Source organism: Pinus tabuliformis, chromosome 7 (assembly GCF_031772625.1).
Source record: "Pinus tabuliformis cultivar Carrire ecotype Pingquan chromosome 7, CPIR1, whole genome shotgun sequence".
NCBI classification, from domain to species: Eukaryota; Viridiplantae; Streptophyta; class Pinopsida; order Pinales; family Pinaceae; genus Pinus; species Pinus tabuliformis.
Genome location: NC_142293.1, coordinates 2,070,573,085 through 2,070,593,111, shown reverse-complemented (window position 1 = coordinate 2,070,593,111; position 20,027 = coordinate 2,070,573,085). Strand labels below are relative to the sequence as shown.

The window sequence follows — 20,027 nt, the reverse complement described above, 5'->3', positions numbered from 1 at the left end:
GGTCTCTAGAAAGTAAGTTTCTTCCTCCACTACCAATCCACGAATCCACCCCGATCCGACCCAGGGAACCATCATTGATTCTCCACACCAGATTGTCTCTTATATGGGGAGGGAGTGTAACAATGCCTTCCAAATGGATGAGTTGCCAGTCGATGGCCAATTAGACAGTTGAATCCAATCTAACATGTGCTGAGGCTAGATATATTTATGATATGAGATATGTGTCCATAGATTTTGATCAGTCAACAAGGTCCAACCCATTTTTGCTGCTAGGGCTTGTGCGAAAAAGGGGAGGTCTTTCAGTCCCCATACTCCCCATTTCTTTGGCAATGCAATCTTTTGCCAGCTAATCCAGGCAAATAATTTTTTATACTGATTCCCGTTCCAGAGATATCTATTGCATAATTGTTTCAGACGAGATAGGATATTCCTGGGGATCCAAGCAAGAGCCATCTAGAAAACTAGGGTGGCTCCCAGGACCGATTTGATAAGCACCAACCTGACCGCCCTCGATAAATATCTATAACTCCAAATGGACAGTCTCTTCTCCAATTTTGTAACAAGCCAGACCGAATCTGCAATCCTTTGACAGGTAGGTTTGAGCCAAAAACCCAGATATTTGAGTCCTCTGTCCAAGGGGTGGATACTGAATGAAAAGACCCGATGAGAAAATTGGGATTCATGAATAGAAGTACGAGTAAAGGTTATGGTGGATTTGGATAGATTAGCAAGCATCCCTGATGCCGCAAAGAAGAGGCGGAGTATCTTGGAAAAAGATCTGGAATCCCGAATTCCGCCATCTAGCAGGATAAGCACATCATCCACAAATAGGAGGTGGGTGAGCAAGCAGTCATCCGTAATCTTGAGGCCACAAATATCTCCATCTCGCTTGGCCGATGCAATTAAGCGACTTAGACCTTCCATGACTATAAGAAAGAGGAGGGGAGATAGGGGGAAACCCTTCCTAAGGCCCCTTTCAGAGTGAAAGAAGTGGGAGGCCGAGCCGTTAATGAGAACACTGAAGGTGGGAGTGGTAATGTAGGCCATAATCCATGTAATGTAATTATGAGGAAAACCCAGGTGGATAAGGAGCATCTTAATATAAAGCCAGTTGACCCAATCGAAAGCTTTGGACAGGTCAATCTTGAGAATAATGCATTTTAGATGTTTGGTCCAAATTGAGTGGATGGCTTCCTGGGCCAATCCATGGCTTCATGGATCTGTCTGGATTCAAGGAAGGCGAATTGTTGAGGGGCAATATGCCGGGAGAGAATCGGCCTGATTCGGTTGGCAATAATTTTAGATATAATCTTATATAGACAATTGCACAAGGATATAGGTCTATAATCATCAAATGAGGATGGAGAATCGGACTTAGGGATGAGGGCAATGAAGGTCGAATTGATGGCATGGTATAGGGATCCTGTAGTTATGTTCTCCTCCACCACTTTCAATAGGTCCTGCCCCAGGATATCGTAAAAAGCCAGATAGAATTCGATGGTCTAGCCATTCGGGCCTGGACCCTTGTCCTTTTTGAACCATTTTAACATGCCTTCCAGTTCACCAGAAGTGACCATGCGAATAGCTCTTCTGTATCGTCCTCATTAACAAATCTTGGAAAGTGCCTGGCCACATTTATAATATCAGGAAGATTTGGTTCATGAGGGCTTTTGTAGAGTTTCCTGAAGTGAGTAGTGCCAAGGTGGGATAGCTTGTTTAAAGTGTCAGCAAAGCCTCCCTTAGGCAAAGGAAGATTCCAAATGGTATTTGATACCTTATGTCCCTTGGCATAGTTTTGGAAGAACCTAGTATTATCGTCCCCAGCTTTTAGCCACATGGCTTTGCTCCTCAACCTCAGGGATTCCTCGCGCTCATTTAGGATTTGAGCCTTCTGATTTTCCAGCTCAATCAAGTGAGCCTTATCTTCCGCGGAGATGAATCCCAAACTTCGGTCATCAAGTAAAGAACTCGGTTCGGATTCAATATGAGTAAGTTGTGAGGTTTCCCGTGAGCGTTTCTCCCTGACCCAATTAATAGATAGATGTTTAAGCTTAGAGAGGTTATTGCAAAAACCCCTTGCCAAGGACTCTGCCCCATGAATAGGGTTTGCAATCCAAAAATCAGAGACCATCTTGATGTAAGCAGGATCTCTCAGCCAGATGTGGTTAAATTTGTAGGGGGCTTTCGGATTTTTGAGTGGACCCTGGATTTCCAAATATATGGGAGAATGATCCGATATGCTCCCTGTACCCACCCATTTCTTGTAGTGATGCAGCTTCTATAAGAGCGGACCTTTCATTGAAAATTTGTCGAGTCTACGAGCCAATGCTGCATCGCCCACCCTTCTGTTTCTCCAAGTGGGTAGAGGTTTGTGCATGGGCACATCAATAAAATTGGTCTGTTCTAGCAGATGTGTCATATCATCAGTAATGGCATCTATCTGAGCCGCAGACCCCCAAGATTCTCTAAACCCCAAAGAAAAGTTTAGATCCCCTCCGATAATAGTATGATCAGAAGCCAGAAGTGAGAGGTTTAATAAATGTTGTCAAAATTGTTCCCTCTATTGACAGGGTCCATATACATTCACAATCCAAAAATTCTTACCGAGATCAGCAGAGAATATATCTAAGCCCAAGAATCCTGGACTCCCCCATGATGCATCAACCCTGATGGTTCGAGGGTTATATCCTATAGCCAGTCCCCCCGATCTCCCTGCAGCATCTAAAGCCACAAATGTCCAGCTCGGGACCAGAGATTGTAGGGAGTGGGAGATATGATCAGCCATACCAAGAGTTTCTTGAAGCAGGATAATGTTAATCGGTTCAACCTCAATAAGTCTCCCCAGGGATAGTTTCTTGGAGGCACTAGCCAAGCCCCTGTAATTGAAAGACAAACACTTCATGGAGGAATACCCCATGGGGTATTTCCTGCTCTAAGGACCCCATCAATAGTGGATTGTCGACCAGAGGAAACTTCCGCCCTAGCTCGCTTAATAGCCTTGGAGAGATTTGACTTCCTACCCCTGGCTGATAGGGGAATAGCACTAGGCAGAGTGAGACCTAGACCAGTCTGACGGACTGAGATATCCTTGGAGAGGGATCTGGAGTGTAGGAAGTATTGGTGAGAGAAAGAAGCCCCAGAGGATGATGGCGAGACAGAATATGTAGAAGGAGTGAGCAGAGAGGGGACAGAAGTGACAATAAGGGGAGGGGTAGACATGATGCATTGAGCCATGGAGGTCTGAACCGATGAGACAACAACAGATGAGGTAAAATCAAAAGATGTGAGAGGAGGGTTCAGAGAAATACCCGAAGCTTTCATGGCTTCAGCAGCAGAACGAGCCCTGGTCAGCGGTGGCGAGGATTGTCTGAGCCGAGCATCCACTGTCTTGGAGATAGGAGGGATTGCCGCTGATGAAGGACCCGAGGGAGAGGGGCGCGAACCGACCGGAGAATTTGCCCTGGATGGTGCAGGCGTAATCTTTGGGGAGTCCTTTGATTTCCGGTTGAGTGGGCAGTCTTTGAAGAGATGTCCCACCTTGTGACATCGTCTACAGCGAAATGGAACCCCTTCGTAGTCCAAGATCTGGACCCTGATGTACTTCCCCCACTGAAGTGTAATCTTTTCCTCCAAGCCCTCACGAGTATCCAAGTGGACCAGAATGCGAGCAAGGGTTCTATTTTTTGATTCCACAAAAGTACGGTCATGGTCTAAATATGTGCCTAGAGCATTTCCAATCCAGATAAAAACTTCCTCACACCAGAACTGTAATGGGAGCCCTGGCAAGCGCACCCAAAGTGGTCCAGCCCCAATTTGTTCATGTTCAGGGTCGAATAATGGGCTCCACCGCTTGAGGAGTACCAGAGCCATCTCGATGTGCCAGTACCTAGCCAGTACCAAATCCGTGTAGTGTTCCTTTGCGAAATGTAAGGAGAACCATCCTCTGGGCAAGACATGTACTTCAGGGAGTTCTTTCAGTACCTCGCCCCTAATCTCCTTAACCCATTGAGTCAGTCTGTTAGCTAAATACGCCTGACTGCGCACATGTCCAACAAGCACTGTGCATGCCATGATTACAAATTCACCAATACCCAAGGTCTCATCGAATTTGATGGTGATATCCTTTGAGGTTGCCTTGACGCACTTAGTCTTCCTTTTGCTGGTGTGAGGGGCCGATGGGTGGTCCACCAAAGGATATGAGATGCCTTCCGGAGGGTTTTGTTTTGCAGGCCTAACCTTAACCGCAGGGGTCTCGAAACAGCCAGACGGTTGGGGACCCGAGAGAGGAGGATTTGCCGCAGCGGTAACTGGGATGTCCACAGGGGGAGCAGAGAAAAATGATGAAAGGGGCGGATGGGGATCAAAGGAGGGTGAAGGGGTGGTATGCAAAGATAAAATGTGAAGGGTGCCAGGTGAAAGGGGGGGGGACTTCAAAGCCCGGAGAATCAACAGATAGCGACCTGGAGAGCGGGGGTACAGAGGAGTTCTGAGGTAGAGAGATGACATGCGAGGATATGGGCAGATCCGGTTCAGGCAGCGAAAAAGAGGTAGCAACCGACAATGTCAAGCTAGGGTCCCCAAATATAACATGATCCAGGTACGGCTCCTCAGAGTAATCCACCTCTTCTACCTCCATATTGTCCCCCATATTCTATCCAGAAGTCGACAGCCGAAAGCGACAGGTGTGAGAACGGAAACGGCAGGGAACAGTAAGTGGCGACGGTACAGCAAAGGCAGACTGCAGTAAAACTGTAAAACCCTAGGGTTTTACCCTAGACCCGCATGATTGCAATCAGTAATACTTATTATTATTTAGATAAGACTAGAAATTGAACCCATGATGTTGCAATGGAAACGTTATAAGGTGGCAGCATAGGGAAGAGTAGTATAGATGAACTAAGATGTGATTTTCTATGTCATTATAGATATTACAGAGTCTATTTGTTAGTGTGACAATCCTTTGAAGGTGTACCAAAAATGTTTCACTTAAGTCACTAGGTGACAAGTGACCCTAACAACAAGTTGATGGATTTTGTTGTCTTAGATATGAAACACAAATAGAAAACATACAGTAAAAGAAGATATAATCCAAAACATAAAGCAAAAATATAAAGTATCCAGTATAATAACCTAATTGGAAATACTATTTTAAATGAATAAATATTTTATTGATAACACCTCGTGAAGGAGATCTACAGATTGGTCTATCAGTCCCCCTCCGTGGGATGAGTCTTTTGATATCCTTGATGCTTCAGAAATTGATTCTCTCTCTCAATGTGTGAAAAACCCAAACAAGAGTGAAGAACTCAAAATGGGAACTCAAGAAAAATAACGATAATGTTGATGATGATAATGATCATGGTGAAGAATTGATGAAAAACCCTCCTTTTTATAGCAAAGTATAGAGTTAACCTTGAAATTGGAGAATAATAAATTATTATTAACCAAATCTAGATCTAACTACTTGGAATAATTTATTATATTTATTAGAGAGGGAAAAGGTATTTAACATGGTTAAATACCTTTATTTAGAAATAATTAACAAATGAAATGATTTATTAATTATTTCGCCAGAAATAAGAGATGTGTGAAATCAAACTAATTATTAAATAGTGGTTTAATAATTATTCTAATAACATAAATAAGGAAATTTAAATAAATAGTGATTTATTTAAATATTCCAAAGGGATTTAGTGAAATGTGACTAAGAATAATGATTTAATAATCATTCGTAGAGAAAATTAAATAAATAATGATTTATCTAATCATTCTCATGGGGCTTTTTTATTTAAATTGGAAAATAATTTAATAAAAATAGTTTACTAAATTATTTTCCACAGTGAAAGTGATTTTACTATGGTAAAATTAAATTTACATGGTGTATGTCGATCCATTGTTATGAAACCAACTGAGAAAAAGATAGAAAAGAAAGATCAACACCTTAGAAATCAGCCTCTTCGAGGGGGCAACCTCCTTTACATCACAAAAATGAACAATTCTTGGTTGATACAAATGGCAAGACCTCCTTTCTATATATAGGAGTCTAAGTGTTTTCGGGAAAACTAGTGTCTATGCAGAGCTGCTAGTCCCACTAAGGCTGGTAGCTACCTTAGAAACAAACAAACTAAAACTACTTTCATTTTCCTTTATGAGAAATAGATAAGAGGGGAATAAGGAGACCAACCTCTGTCTTGCGCTTGGTTCCTTGCTCGATTCCTCTCCCTTCTGATAGGTCTTCACCACTCGCTTCCTCATCTACCCAGCTTCAAAGAGCACCTGTAGAATCAAAGCAGCATAACACTATCCAAGAACATATATCTATTATCATAAACAATATAGGACCAGATATATATTGACCACACAAATGCATATAACATCAATCATACAAGAATGTGGAGGAAAACTTGAATAGCTTTATTGATAATCAAGAAAGAGCAAAGAGGATTACAACCAATTGTTCTGACCTAGCATCATCCTCTCAGCAAGAAAGCCCTTCTTCACATCATGAAAAGCTTAGATCACCCAACACTATGATATTGCACCAAGAAACCAACAACACTTCCTTACAAGATACAAATTTCAGCCTCTGGATCTCTGGGATGAGGGATCCATATATAGATGTTTGCAAGGGAGGTGAGTCAGCTTCTGAGATTTGATTAGTGTCCTCTCTCTGATAGTTATTGATTCCACTTGGAGATCGATGATCTCTTACTCATCCCTGGGCGAATGCAGAGAGGCAAGTGTCACATGAGAAGTTTCTGGAAGATTCCATGATCCTCCACCTTGCGGATTGACCCTGCCATTTGTCCACTCTTGCCCATTGCACCCCATAGAAGGGCTTTTCAACATGCATCACATCTACTGTGTGTAGGTAGGTGGGATGCAACGTACTTTGACCATGGAGCAGTTGAAATGGTCCAATTTTGATCAGTTCTGAGTAGTTTTTCATGGAGAACTTCTGGGAGATGTTGTAATCAGTTGACCTTGTTCTTTTAGGGGTTGGAACAACACTTTTAGGGACTTAGGAGCCTTTGGTTTATGGACATTTATGATTGGGGTTGCAGTGCCCAAAATGTCTATAACACTAAGGGGTCATAATATAATCAGATTCGACATAACAATAATAACGTAAGGGCACAACAATAACAATAATGGGCTTCTATGGGGCACAATAATAACAATATGGGGACTACATGGACACAACAATATAATAAGGGGGTTGCACTAATAACAATAAGGGATTACACTAGTAATATAGGGACCTAACATGCGCCTCTCCTTCAAAAAGTTTTTTCCTCAACGCTTGACTAGTTTTGGATGTTTCTATATAAAATTCTCGTCATCCCATGTGGAATATTCAGCGAGTAAGTTCTTCAACTTGATGAGATATTCTGAAATTGATCAATTTCGTAGCTTTCGAGTTCTTGTTTCCGTGACTTCTTTAGGTTCCAATATGATTTTTCCTTCCGCGTTAAGTTCCAACAATATGTTTGAACTGGGATCTTTTGAAACTTTTGAATGAGTTCCCACCCTGCTTCGTCCTTCTTCCATTCATCCCTTTCTTCTTTTATCGAATTTGGTTGGATAATTATACCATCCTCTAGCATTTTGGCAACCATACGTTCAATTTCACTCCTTTGGGCTTATGGATATATGTAAGGCCTGATGCTTGGCAAAACACTTCCTGGAATCAAATGAATAGCATGATCATGATCACGAATAGGTGGGAGGCCTTTGGGAGTCTCAAATACCTTGAAATGATTGTCCAAGACTTTTTCGAGATCTAGAGAAATAGATGATTTCGATGTAGGAACCTCTAGCGAACATAATTGTGCAATTACACCTCTTTGTTCTTTCTTTAGAAGCTTTGTCATTCCATTAGAAATGATTATCTTTCCTGGTTTCCCTGTGATACCCTTTAATTCAAATTCCTTTCCTTTTGAAGAAAATTTCATCAAAATTTCTTGAAAATTAAAAATTCTTGTACCCAAGGATTGTAGCCATTGGAGTCCTAGTACAACATCAACACTACCCATTGGAATGGAAAGCATTGGGATATTAAACACATATTCTCCCATGGATATCTTGATATTATGGAACTTTCTAGAGAACATTAGGCTTCCTCCACTTGCAACCATGACTTGACACTCTGGTGCTGGATATAGGAAGCAATTCAATTCCTTGGCTATCTTACAATGAATAAATTTATGGGTACTGCCCGAATAAATCAACACTATGACCTTTTTCTTCTTGATATTTCCTTCTATCTTGATAGTTTGAGGAGTGGTAATTCCGGCCAATGCATTACAAGATATTGTCAAATTCATTGCTTGATGCTCGATGTGATCTTTCATTTCTTGAACCTTTTTCTTCTTGATATGTCCTTCTATCTTGAGAGTTTGAGGAGTGGTAATTCTTGCCAATGCTTTACAAGATATGGTTAGATTCATTTCTTCTTTCTCTAGGATTGGTTCCTGGTGTATATCCTCTTCCTTTGATGTTTCTTGATCATTTTCTTCCTCCTCTTTACAATCTATGTAAAATAATTTCTTCTCATTGCACTTATGACCTTTAGTGTATTTTCTATCACAACTATAACAAATCCCTTTTTCTCTTTTTTTCTTCCAAATTTTGTCATGTAAACCTTGTAAGTTGTGGAAGTCTAGGAGAAAAAACACTTCCATATTTATAGTAGTGAGTGGTAAGATTCCTTGTTTCCATAATTTCGCTTTCAATTTTTCTTACCAACCTGAATGCATTCTCCAATGAATCAAGTTCTCGATGACGAACCTCATGTTGAATGTTATCCTTTAAAGTCCCTATGAAGAGCCTTTTGTTCTCCGGAATATCATTTACCCTTATATTCAATTTTTGGAAGCCCTCAATGTGCTTTGCCATTGAACCCTTTTGTTTGATATTTATCAATTGGATAAACAAAGTGTTACTCTTTGTATCCTCGTAATGTGATGTCATTTCTTCCGCGAAAATTGACCAAGTGACAAGTGCTTTAGGAGAAATGAGCCCTTTATACCATAAAAATTGATTCAGTTCTAAATATAAATATGGAATATGTACCTTTTGTAACAGTTGTACACCATGTAGCTCAAAATATTATTCCATCTGTAGTATCCAATTTACCGGATCCTTGTTGTCAAACTTTCTCATATCGATTTTTCTTGATTTTAGGAGCTCGATCTTGAATCTTCTGTATCTATGTAACTTTCGATCTCTAAGGACTGGAATTGCATCATGTGGTAGCCCTCTAGTTCCTCTTTATAATGTTGGCATTATGATACACGTAATACAAGTGTTGTACTTGATGGCAACTCTCTCAGATGACAAATCACAGTTCAGGCCACATAGAATGAAGAAAGAAAGGAATATGCAATTTCATCTTGACCAACTCACGTATACACGTAGGTTCATTGAAAAAAAGGAGTATATGCATACACATGCAATTTAATAGAAGGAAATGCACGTACATGTTGGAAAACTAAATTTTGGTCCGTGGTATTTGATCCGAAGTGTTGACCCCAGGTATTCCGTCCATGGTATTGGTTCTAAGTGGTTTTGGTCCATGGTATTGAGTAAGGCCTAGGATTATAAAAGGAGGAGAAGATCATTAGGCAAAGGCACCCATGAATTGAATATCTAATGAAGAGCAAGATCTAGAATACTGGTTATTGGGTTATGGTGCATAGATGGATCTGAATCAAGAAGGAACCTGAGCACTTGATGAAGGATACGTTCTATTGAGGCGTCAAAATCTTAAGGCTTGAAGAGAAGTATATTTGTGTGGTTTTGATTTCTTATCTAAAATAAATAGCGCATGTTGTAATCTATAAATATGATGATCTGGGTATAATTGATGTCTGAAGTTATTGTAAAGTTTTAAATCATCATTTACATATCTGTACGCAAGTTCACTTTATCAAAGGCACGTATACACGCTGGCTCTACATATAAAAAGTGTGTATACGCGGGTTTTCCTTGAGTAAACTGCGTATGTACGCAGGTTCGACACATTGCAGTAGCGTATACCTAATAAAATATGCTTTAGCTACTTCTGTTTGTTGTTGCAATGTTCTGGGTTATAGCATGGGTTCTGGTTTCTGTTTCTATATTCTGGTTATAGAATTCTGAGAAGTGATTGATTCAGTTTTGGTTGGTGCAAAGGAGATTGATTGATGCAGATATATTTGATGGTTAACTGATGTTACTGATGGATCCAGTCTGAAAATTAATGAAACGTGGTCCCTATTAGTATTGTTTCCAACAATTGGAAGCAGAGCAGGTCCTTCAAAAGAAGCTTGATCGCTTGAAGGAAGATCTATCATCATGAGTCACTATGAAAAAGAGGGATCCATTAGACCACCAATCTTTGATGGGAGCAACTTCGTCTATTTGAAGGTAAGAACCACAACCTATCTTCAATCTCCAAGAACAGATGTTTGGGAAATCGTGGAAGGAGGATACACATTTCCTTCAGCAATTCCTATAGATACGACAGGTAAAAAGCAGTATGAAACAAATGCCAAGGTTTTCAATACATTATTGGGGAGTCTATCACAATCAAAATTTGTCAAGGTTATGCAGCTCAAAACTGCCAAAGAAAAATGGGACAAGATCGTTCTAAGCTATGAAGGAGACGATCAGGTAAAACATGAAAAACTACAATCTCTCAGAATTCAATATGAAACTCTCAAAATACACAATGATGAAACTATAGCTAATTACTTCTTACATATAGATGAGATTGTTAATCGTATGAAAAACTTGGGTGAAGAAATAAAATAAGTTATTGTAGTTGAAAAGGTTTTAAGATCCTTGTCTTCTAAGTTTGAATCAAAAGTTTATGCCATAGAGGAAAAGCAGAATCTTTAGAGTATTACTATGACACAGTTGCATGGAATCCTAATTGCTTTCGAAATGAGAAAAGGGGGTCCATGAGATATGAGAGAAGCTGCATTCAAAGCTTCAAGAAGAGAAGAACTCAATCAATCATGACATATTTCAGAAGGAGAGGAAGAAGCAAACCTGTCAAGAACCTTCAACGAGGTTCTGGAAGATTCAGAGGTAAGCTACCCTTCAAATGCTTTTCTTGTGGAAGAGTCGGTCATTATGTGGCCAAATGTCCTCATAAAGATAATCTTGATAAAGGTAAGGAATCAGCAAAATGGAATAGAAAATAGAATGTAAGTAAGAAGAGTTATTATACGCATGAAGATAGCGACGATTTATCAAATAGTGATGAAGATGAACATGGTAATTACTATAGACTTCTGATGGCTTTTGAAGGTGATGATTTCTTGGATGCTTTAGATGAAGATGGTCTTTATGAAGAAATTTGTAAACTTAAATTTTTTTTAGAAGAAAGGAATATGATTATAGATACTCTGACATTCCAACTTGCTGAAAGGGAAAAACACAATGAAAAATTAGAATGTGAAATTGTGGGTCTAAGAAACGATATTGAGAAAACAAAAGCTCTCAATCTCACATTTGCTAAAGGATCAGAAACTTTAGATGAATTATCAAAGTGCAACGTTCTCCTCTGATAAAGATAGGTCTTGGATATACTGAAGAAGCATCTCAAGCACAGAAGCCAACAACCTCCAAAAGCTATCTTGATGCAGCAAAGAGAAGTGAATAGTTTGACAATTGTCAGCAAAAGCATAAAGCAGATCACCAGGTAAATCAAGTTCAATCTACTTCAAGGATGAACAGAAGCTACAACCAACCTCAGGTAAATCATACTCAATTTGCTTCAAGAACGAATGGAACTACAATCACTAGGTCAGTAGGTTCGATAATCACTGGAATTTCTTTAATGTCCAATGCTTTTCATGTCATAACTTTGGACACAAAGCTGCTCAATGTGTTTCTTACAAGACCATCATGATTAGAGAAGCACAAAATCAAAGGAATGTGACTGGGATCATGAAAAGGACCTAAAATAAATTTTCTTCCCTTGAAAATGAAATAGAATGCTCTATCTGTAACAACTTCGGTCATGAAGATTCTGAATGCAGGAGTAAATTTCGGCAAACATCTTAGAAGGAGAAAACTTCATTAGGTCCCAAAACATTGAGAAAGAAAGAACCGCAAATAGATAGATGTGGTATGGCCTTGTATGCAAAAGGACAAGAAAATCAATGGTACATCGACAGTGGATGCTCGAAACACATGACAGGTGACAAAGAAAAACTTCAGTCATATAATGCCTTAGAAAAGGAAAAGAAGGTCTCTTTTGGAAATGACACTCCTACTGTCATAAAAGGTAAAGGCTTTGTTCTCTTAAAAGAAAAGGTTAAAAGTAGGAAATGTTATGTATGTTGATGGTCTTAAGCATAACCTATTAAGTGTCAGTCAAATGTATGATCAAGGAAATGAAGTAGTATTTCGATCAAATGTATGTGTTGTTCGTGAGCTTGATACAAGAGAAACAATGATCAAAGGTGTAAGAACTACAAACAACTTGTACATACTCAAGGGAGGACAACAACAGTGATATCTAAGCAAAAATGATGAACATTGGCTATGGCACAGAAGACTGGGGCATCTAAGCTTCCCTCAAATAAGAAAATCATGTAGATACCAGGCGGTTCGTGATCTTCCGAATATCCATATTCCAGAAAATACAATATGCAAATCATGTCAATTTGGTAAGAAAACTAGAGCACATTTTCCTGAAAAGGAAGAATCAGCTAGTAAGCCTCTTGAACTTGTTCATACTAATTTATGTGGACCATCAAGGAAAAAGTCACCTTGTGGAGAATAATATTTTATATTGTTCATTGACGATTTTTCAAGAATGTTTTGGATAGGACTTCTTAAGCATAAAGATGAAGCATTTGAAAATTTCAAAGCCTTCAAAGCTTTAGTTGAAAATGAATCAAATTACAAAATCAAATGTCTCGGATCTGATCGAGGAGAGGAATTTACCTTAGATGGATTCTTCAATTTTTGTGAAGAGCATGGAATAAAAATGGAATTCTCCACCACAAGGACACCTCAACAAAATGGAGTGGTAGAAAGGATGAACAGAACTAGTCAACAAATGGCTCGTGCTATGCTAGATGAGTCTGGAACTCCTGCAACCTTTTGGGGTGACTGTTATAGACATTTTTGTGCCTTACAGCATGAAGCATGAAATGTCCATAATCTAAGGGATCCAAAGTCCCTAAACATATTGTTCCTACCCCTAGAGGAACAAGGTTAGCAAACCACAGCACTGAATAACAGTTCTCCACCTGAAAACACTCAAAAACAAGGCAATTCTGGATCATGTCAACTGCTCCACTGAGCATCTGCGCTGAATGTCAAGTGCTCCACCGTCTACCTACTTTGAATGTCAACTGCAAAGAAGGCTACCTGCGCTGGGCGAGTTTGGACATGTGGCACAGTCATTCCTCAAGGTGTCAATACCCAGGAAGCTTCCAAAATGACACTTGGATCAGGGAATTCGACTGGTGATGAGTAAGAGGGTCTAGATCTCCAAGTGGAAGCAAGAACCTCCAAGTGGACTCAAGAACTGAAGAATAACTGAAGTGAGAGAGGACACTAGTCAGCTTCATGCCAGCCTCAAGCTGACTCATCCTTTCTCCAAAACTCCTATATATAGATCTCTCTCATGAGGTCTAGGGAGGCTGGAATCTTGTGAATGTAATGAAGTGCTGTTGGTTTGAGTTTAGAACTATTCGGTGATTTGCTTTGAAGGAGGTGAAGAGGAGATTTCTTTCTGCTGGGAAGGTGATGTTGGATTGGGCCTCTTATGGTTGTATCACTTCCTGAACTTTACTTCTTCCATTAATAAAGCATTTGAGGTTCTTCTATATGCATTTGTCTCAATGATGTATTGTTATAATTGTGTATTTGATTTATTCTAATCCTTGAATCAATTATGAATGTATGTGTTACACAGTAATTTATCACTGCCTTCCTGTCAGTCACCCTGCTGTGCCCAGAATTCACAATCACTAAAGTGTTTGATCCCTGAACTGGCTTAAAAACCCATTTTTCCAAAGTTTTGTCCATCAGCGCGTCTGTTCCTAAAATAACCGCGATGACAGGCGCTTTCCAGTGTATTCTGTGCGCTACCATCGCGGAAGAACATCACTTTTCCGCGATGGCCCACAGCGCGCATTTCCCGTGTTCTTCCGCGCTGACATGGCTTCTTCAGTTATTGATATGCGCTGACAGCGCGGCAGTTTCCCTATAATCCGCGCTGATCCAGTTTGGGCGAATTTGTTCAAACAACCTGCCTTCCAGATCTCTCCAGGCTTGGTTGTTAGCTTTGTGAATGTTGACTCCCTTCTATGGCATGTCTGTTCGACTCTTTCCAACAACTCCCCTTGAAGATAAGCTCATCCTTCCACCTTTTTAGGAGACTCCTTCTCCTATATAAACTCTCACCATCACCATGAGCAGCTAGTTGGAACTAGTTAGACTTAGCTTGAAATAGCTTGGATTGTACAGAGCTTGTAGTGCTCAGATTGCTGCTATAGGTTTGGTGTGCTAGGTGTGGAAGTGATTGATTGCTTGGGGAAGGTTGTTTGTGACATTTGTGTGAGAGAGAGAGAGTTATTTGTCTTGGGAGAACCATCCTCAAAGGTGAATGCTTGAGATACATGCTGACTGATCCCTCCTGAGAAGGTTACCGACGTCAGAACATTTGGTTGTACTCTTCTCTATTCTGATTAATAATAGATGACTGCTATTATTGTTCCATTCTCGTTTGTCTATGCAATGGGTAAATGTGAATTATGTCTTTTCTGACTGACATATGGTTACTTTTACTAGATTTCACGCTTGCGTTTGCTCTCTCTTCGTGTGTGCAGGTGTCCGTTCGCGGGGGTCGCGGAGGACTGTGACCAGCCGATCAGAAATTCAAATAACACAAACCACAGATCTCTGAAATCCAACATCTCTTCGCCAAACGACAGCGCAGGAATCCAAGTAGGTGCTCTTTACTTCTTGTTTAATTGTAGCTAGGAACATGCGTGGCAGCATTGTGTGATGGTTGCTAGACCCTTGCTGGGCTAGTAGGGATCGCCTCTATCCGTAGAGGGGATTTACCTCTCCAACAATTTGGCGACTCCGCTGGGGATCTGCCTTATGGTCTCTTGAGTCCACTTTTGTGTTTGGTTTTGATTGACCTCTTTCCGAGTTTTTGGGATTGTCTTTGTTGCTTATGAACTTCCTGGGTATTTCTGGGAAGCCCTTTTATTGTTGAAAAGCTCCTGCCTGTGGTTTTGGAAGTTTTTATTTTGGCTTTCCTTGTTTTTTCTCTCAGCGCGTTTTATTTCGGAACAATCGCGCTGACATCGCGACCCTGTTCTTTGGTTTTCTCTTCATCGCACCTGTACGTCTAACAGCCGCGCTGACCTCGTTTTCAAGGGCAGCGTGCTTTATTCGTGTTCTTCCACGCTGACATCGCGCCCCCGCTTCTTTGTGGTTTCCGTCATCGCGTCTGTGCGTTTAGTTTCCGCGCTGACCTCGTTTTTCCGAGACAGCGCGCCTTTTCCTTGTCCTTCCGCGCTGACGTCGCAAAGTTGCTGAAGGCTTCCCCCTGTCAGCGCCAAGTTGCTGAAGGCTACCCGCGCTGAGCCTAAAAAACTCATTTTTGACCAAATTGGCCTCCTGAACCTCTTGCTGTGACTTTCCCTTCTTCTCCCCATCTGTCTAATGACTTGTTTTTCACTGTCTGAACCTTGAATTGTTTGATTACGGAGCTTAGCTTTACAGGGTTTCGTTTTTGCTCAGTTTAAGTTTGCAAATACCTTCCCTTCTCTTGCTTTCGCTGCTTGGTCCGTGCTTCCATCATCACTTGTGCAATCGCTAGATTGTGTTGAGTCTCTAATTGACTGGTCCTGACTCTGGTCCATCGGGTGTTTGCTCTTCTCTCTTGATTTCGCACCCTGAACCCTAGGACATCTAGTGGCCGTGTGTGTGTCAAGCCTACCGTTAGGATCTCTGTTTGCTTGATTGACCAGCTCGTTCTAGGCTTGTTTTCACATTTGTTCAGTGATTGTTAGAGTATTTTGGATTGTGTTTCCAAGTGGTCTTTTTCGCTTCCTCCTTGCTTGCGATCCTTGCTTGCAGAGCTTAGATCACATAGCTCGTGCATTGCTTTGTCTCTTTTGATTTCGAAACTTTGGTTGAGTGTTTTGGGAACTTTGTGTGCTCTCATTAAGTAGTTTACTTGGTGTTCAGGTTCCTCCAAATTCCTTTAGATGCTTTATGTCATTGAAAAGAAATCGAATTGGTAGCTTGCTTTAAAAATTCGAAAAGGAAAAGAACATTTCGTTGGCTTGCATTTTCAAAAGAAAAGTTTCCTTTCCTCGCTTTAGTTGCATTTAGCTACTTGTTTGTTTGTTTCGTTTGGTTTAAAATCCTTTGCTCTCTCATAGCTAGAAATTCATCGAACGAAACGAAATTCTTTTGCATATAGATTGCATCTAAGTAATTGTGAGCGAACATACGATAGAGCTTGAAATCGAAACTTAATCTCAAGATCAACTGTAAAATGAACCAAATGAATCTAAAAACGCATTGGAACTAAACGCAAATATTTAGAGGTCTAGGTTAGAGACGTGTTCCGGCGTCTTAAAACATAGTCACTATTGTTTCACATTAGGTTGGGTGATTCCTCCTTCTGTGACTCGATAGTGGTCTAATACGGACTGCGCTCCCACGTACCGTCGAGTATATAGGGAGACCCCACTAGGCTTTTATCCTTTATCCATAGGAAGCCGAGTCGGCCGCCCTACGATTCGCAATGCAGTGAACACAGTATTCACGAAGATTGACCACCCGTACCCTAAAAAGTATTCTATGGTTTTGCGAAAATTTTGGCACACCCTCTACCTAGAGATCCAGAGCAGTCACTTTTGATCCTTTTCGGACTCCCTAAACGAAAAGGTGCCTGTGAGCGTCTTGTCACTTCGTGCTCATTAAACATTCAAAGGAGACTGGAGTCATATTTTCTTCCTTTTCTCGACTCTTGAAACATGAAAAGGTCAAGTTTGGTTCCTGTGTCTTAAAAGTTTATTCGGCCACGATAACATCACCTGGTTAGATCTTGTGTGCGTTAGCTTGAGTAGGTTTCGTTTTCGTTTTCTATGGCAACTTTTCCAGGATTCACTAACCCAGGTTCCCCCTCTGATGGGAACCCAGGACAATTCCCTCCTCTTGGGAATGTTGGTGCTCCGTATATGGCGACGTTGTCCCTACCAGGGTTAACTGTCGGGTTGCCTGTGTGGTTGTTTTCAACCTCTTTGGTCCCTACCGTATCGGCTGTTAGTCCATCAGTCCCTCCACCTGAACAACATCACATTGATCCAAAGGTGGACCTCTCCCCTTCGACGCCTACTTCTACGTCCTCATCTTCTACTTCACCTGGTGAAAGTCTTTACTCGGCTAACCAGGTGGCTAAGAGGAAGAAGAGGAAGACCAAGAAGAAGAAGTCCCCTAAGGGAGAGCTTACGCACACATTCCCCCTCTCAAGTCCAGCTATCCCCTCCAGTATACCTGAAGTCGGGTCACCTTCTGCTCCTCCGCGGAAGGTCAAGTTTCCTTGTCGATTGTGCAAGGAGGACCATCTCCTTCATGATTGCCCTGGCATTCCCAGGGTATTAGAAGTTTGGTCTCACGATCCAGCCCGCCCTCCATCGTCCACTGATGATCATGGCGATGCTACCTCATCAGTCGGGAATGGTAAGGAGAAAGGGAAGCTTCGAATCCCCTGCCGACTTTGTGAAGGCAAACATCCACTTCACCTTTGTCCACTCATGGACAAAGCCTCTGCTATGTTGGAAAGTCTTGCTGCTCCTCCGAATCCATTTCCCGCTGGTTATCAGCGTCTTTCTACGGCTGTAGATCGCGCCCCTGTTCAAAAAGAGATCGCTTCAGACTCTCCTTTTGTCCAGGCACCTCTTCCCGAACCTGGCTGTTCCCAGCCTGTTCCAGACCCGCCGTTGGTCGGAAAGGGTGTTGATTCGAGTTCATCTCCTCTCAACCACTCTGTCTCGGAAGAGCAAAGTTCTCACGTTCTTCTCGTCTCCTCAGATTTTCCTGAGTTTGATAAAGGTTCGCCTGAAACCTCTCCGGAGAATTTAGATTCGGTTCTTTCCGAGCAAGGGGGCAACCATATGGTTCCCCCACCAAATAGTTCGGTCATCTCCTTTGATTGGAGTCGTTTGACTGCCCCTCCTCTTCCGTCCCATGTGCCTTTCTAGGTCACCGCCTATGCTTGCAATAAGGCGTTGCCCGGCACTGTGTTAGACGAAGGAGCATCGGTTAGTCTCATGCCCGTTACTACTTGGCGAGCTTTGGGTTCCCCATCGCTCGTACCTGTCGCGCCGCATCTCACCGCGTTTGATGGAGGAACGAGTCAGCCATTAGGGATCCTCCCGAAGTTTCCTATTACTTTGGGGGGCAAGACTGTCTATATAGACGTCTCAGTTACCCAAGGTTCTCTAGACTTCAGTCTTCTCCTTGGTCGTGATTATGTGTATGCCATGGGAGCCCTTGTTTCTTCACTTTTCCGTGTGGTCTGCTTTCCACACGACGGAAGAATCGTGACATTCGATCAATTATCGTTCGTTCGTCCACAAGCCCCTCCCGCGCATTCGTCCTTCCCTCCTGGCTTTCATCCACAAGTTGCATCTGCCTCGCCGCAAATCAACTACGTGGCCACCTACCCCGTGCCCGTACCCAGTGATGACACCATCGTGCATAGTGTCCTGGGGGCATTAGGTCCTGATTTCCAAGATGTCGGCCTTCCCTCCGGAGCCACTTTCTTGGGGGCCTCCACTTCCCGTTCATTATGATGAAGTCTGGATGGAGCATAGTTTTCCGTTGTCAAGCTCCTTAAAAAATGAAACTAGGCTTGGTCGGAGCATAGTTCCTTTCCTGTGTCAAGCTCCTTAAAAAATGAAACTGGATCAGTCTCGAGCATAGTTCCTGATCTTGTGTCAAGCTCGTTAAAAAATGAAACAAGGGTTATGAGGATAGTTCTTTTACTGTGTCAACCTCATTAAAAAATGAAACAACCCCTTTTCCCAGTTGAGTCTTTGATTAAGATCTCGTGAAATCCAAGTCGAGTCTTTCTAAGCTCTCAAAGGTGAATCTTCATTCCATCCACTGTGTTGAATGCAATAAAGCTTGGGGGGCATGTACCTCATTTCGCGACACTATGCTGGGGGCATGCGAACTCATAACAAGCATAGTTTTCGTTTCAAGCTTGTGTAAACATGAAACCGAATCCAAGCAAAGTTCTCCACGGTTCAAGCTTGTGTAAAAATGAACCCATACCTGATTTACATCTCGTGATTGCCTTTTATCTGCTAATTTCTATTAGATGAACCTTGGTTGTTTCATTCCATTGCTACCATCTCTTTCGTCGATCATATGCTCTCACTTGGTTGTTTATCTGTTTCTAAGGAACCGCAGCGATGAGTGGTTTTGATAGCCAGCCTCTTGACCATTACATGTTTTGAGCAGTTCCACCATCTCCGGAACCAGTTGCTACCTTTTATACCACTCGTTCCTCTAGGACGAGTCACCTTTAAGCTCTTTTCTGACTCATAAAATGTGAAAAGATTGTCGAGTATTTTTCCCTTTTTGACTCGTTAAAGAGAATAAAAATGGAGGTCTGCTTTCAGCTCTTTTCTGACCGTTTAAAGATGAAAAGATTGCCGAGTCCCCCTCTCGACTCGTTAAAAAAGTGAGAGGCGGTCGCCTTTAAAGCTCTTTTTTCGACCATTTAAATTAAAAAGATTGCCGAGTGTTTTTCGTTTCGCGCTCGTTATTGGCTTTAAAACGACGTGTTTCCGACCGCTTTTTTACTTTTTCGGGTCGAAGGCACTATTTACGAAAAGTACTCCTCGATCGTAATGGTCAGGCGGTTCTTTCGAGCATTGTTTTATACTTTTTCGGGCTCGAGAGACACAACTCTATGAAAAAGGACCCCCCTGGAGTCTTCTTTTCTGCTGTCTTTTCAGGCTCTCTAAACAAGAAAAGAC

At 41.6% G+C, this 20,027-nt stretch overlaps 1 pseudogene; it reads left to right on the top strand.

Moving 5' to 3' along the window:
• Nucleotides 1–4,201: 4,201 nt before the first annotated feature.
• The window catches only part of LOC149256819 (uncharacterized), a 50,826-nt pseudogene continuing 35,000 nt past the window's right edge, over nt 4,202–20,027 (top strand).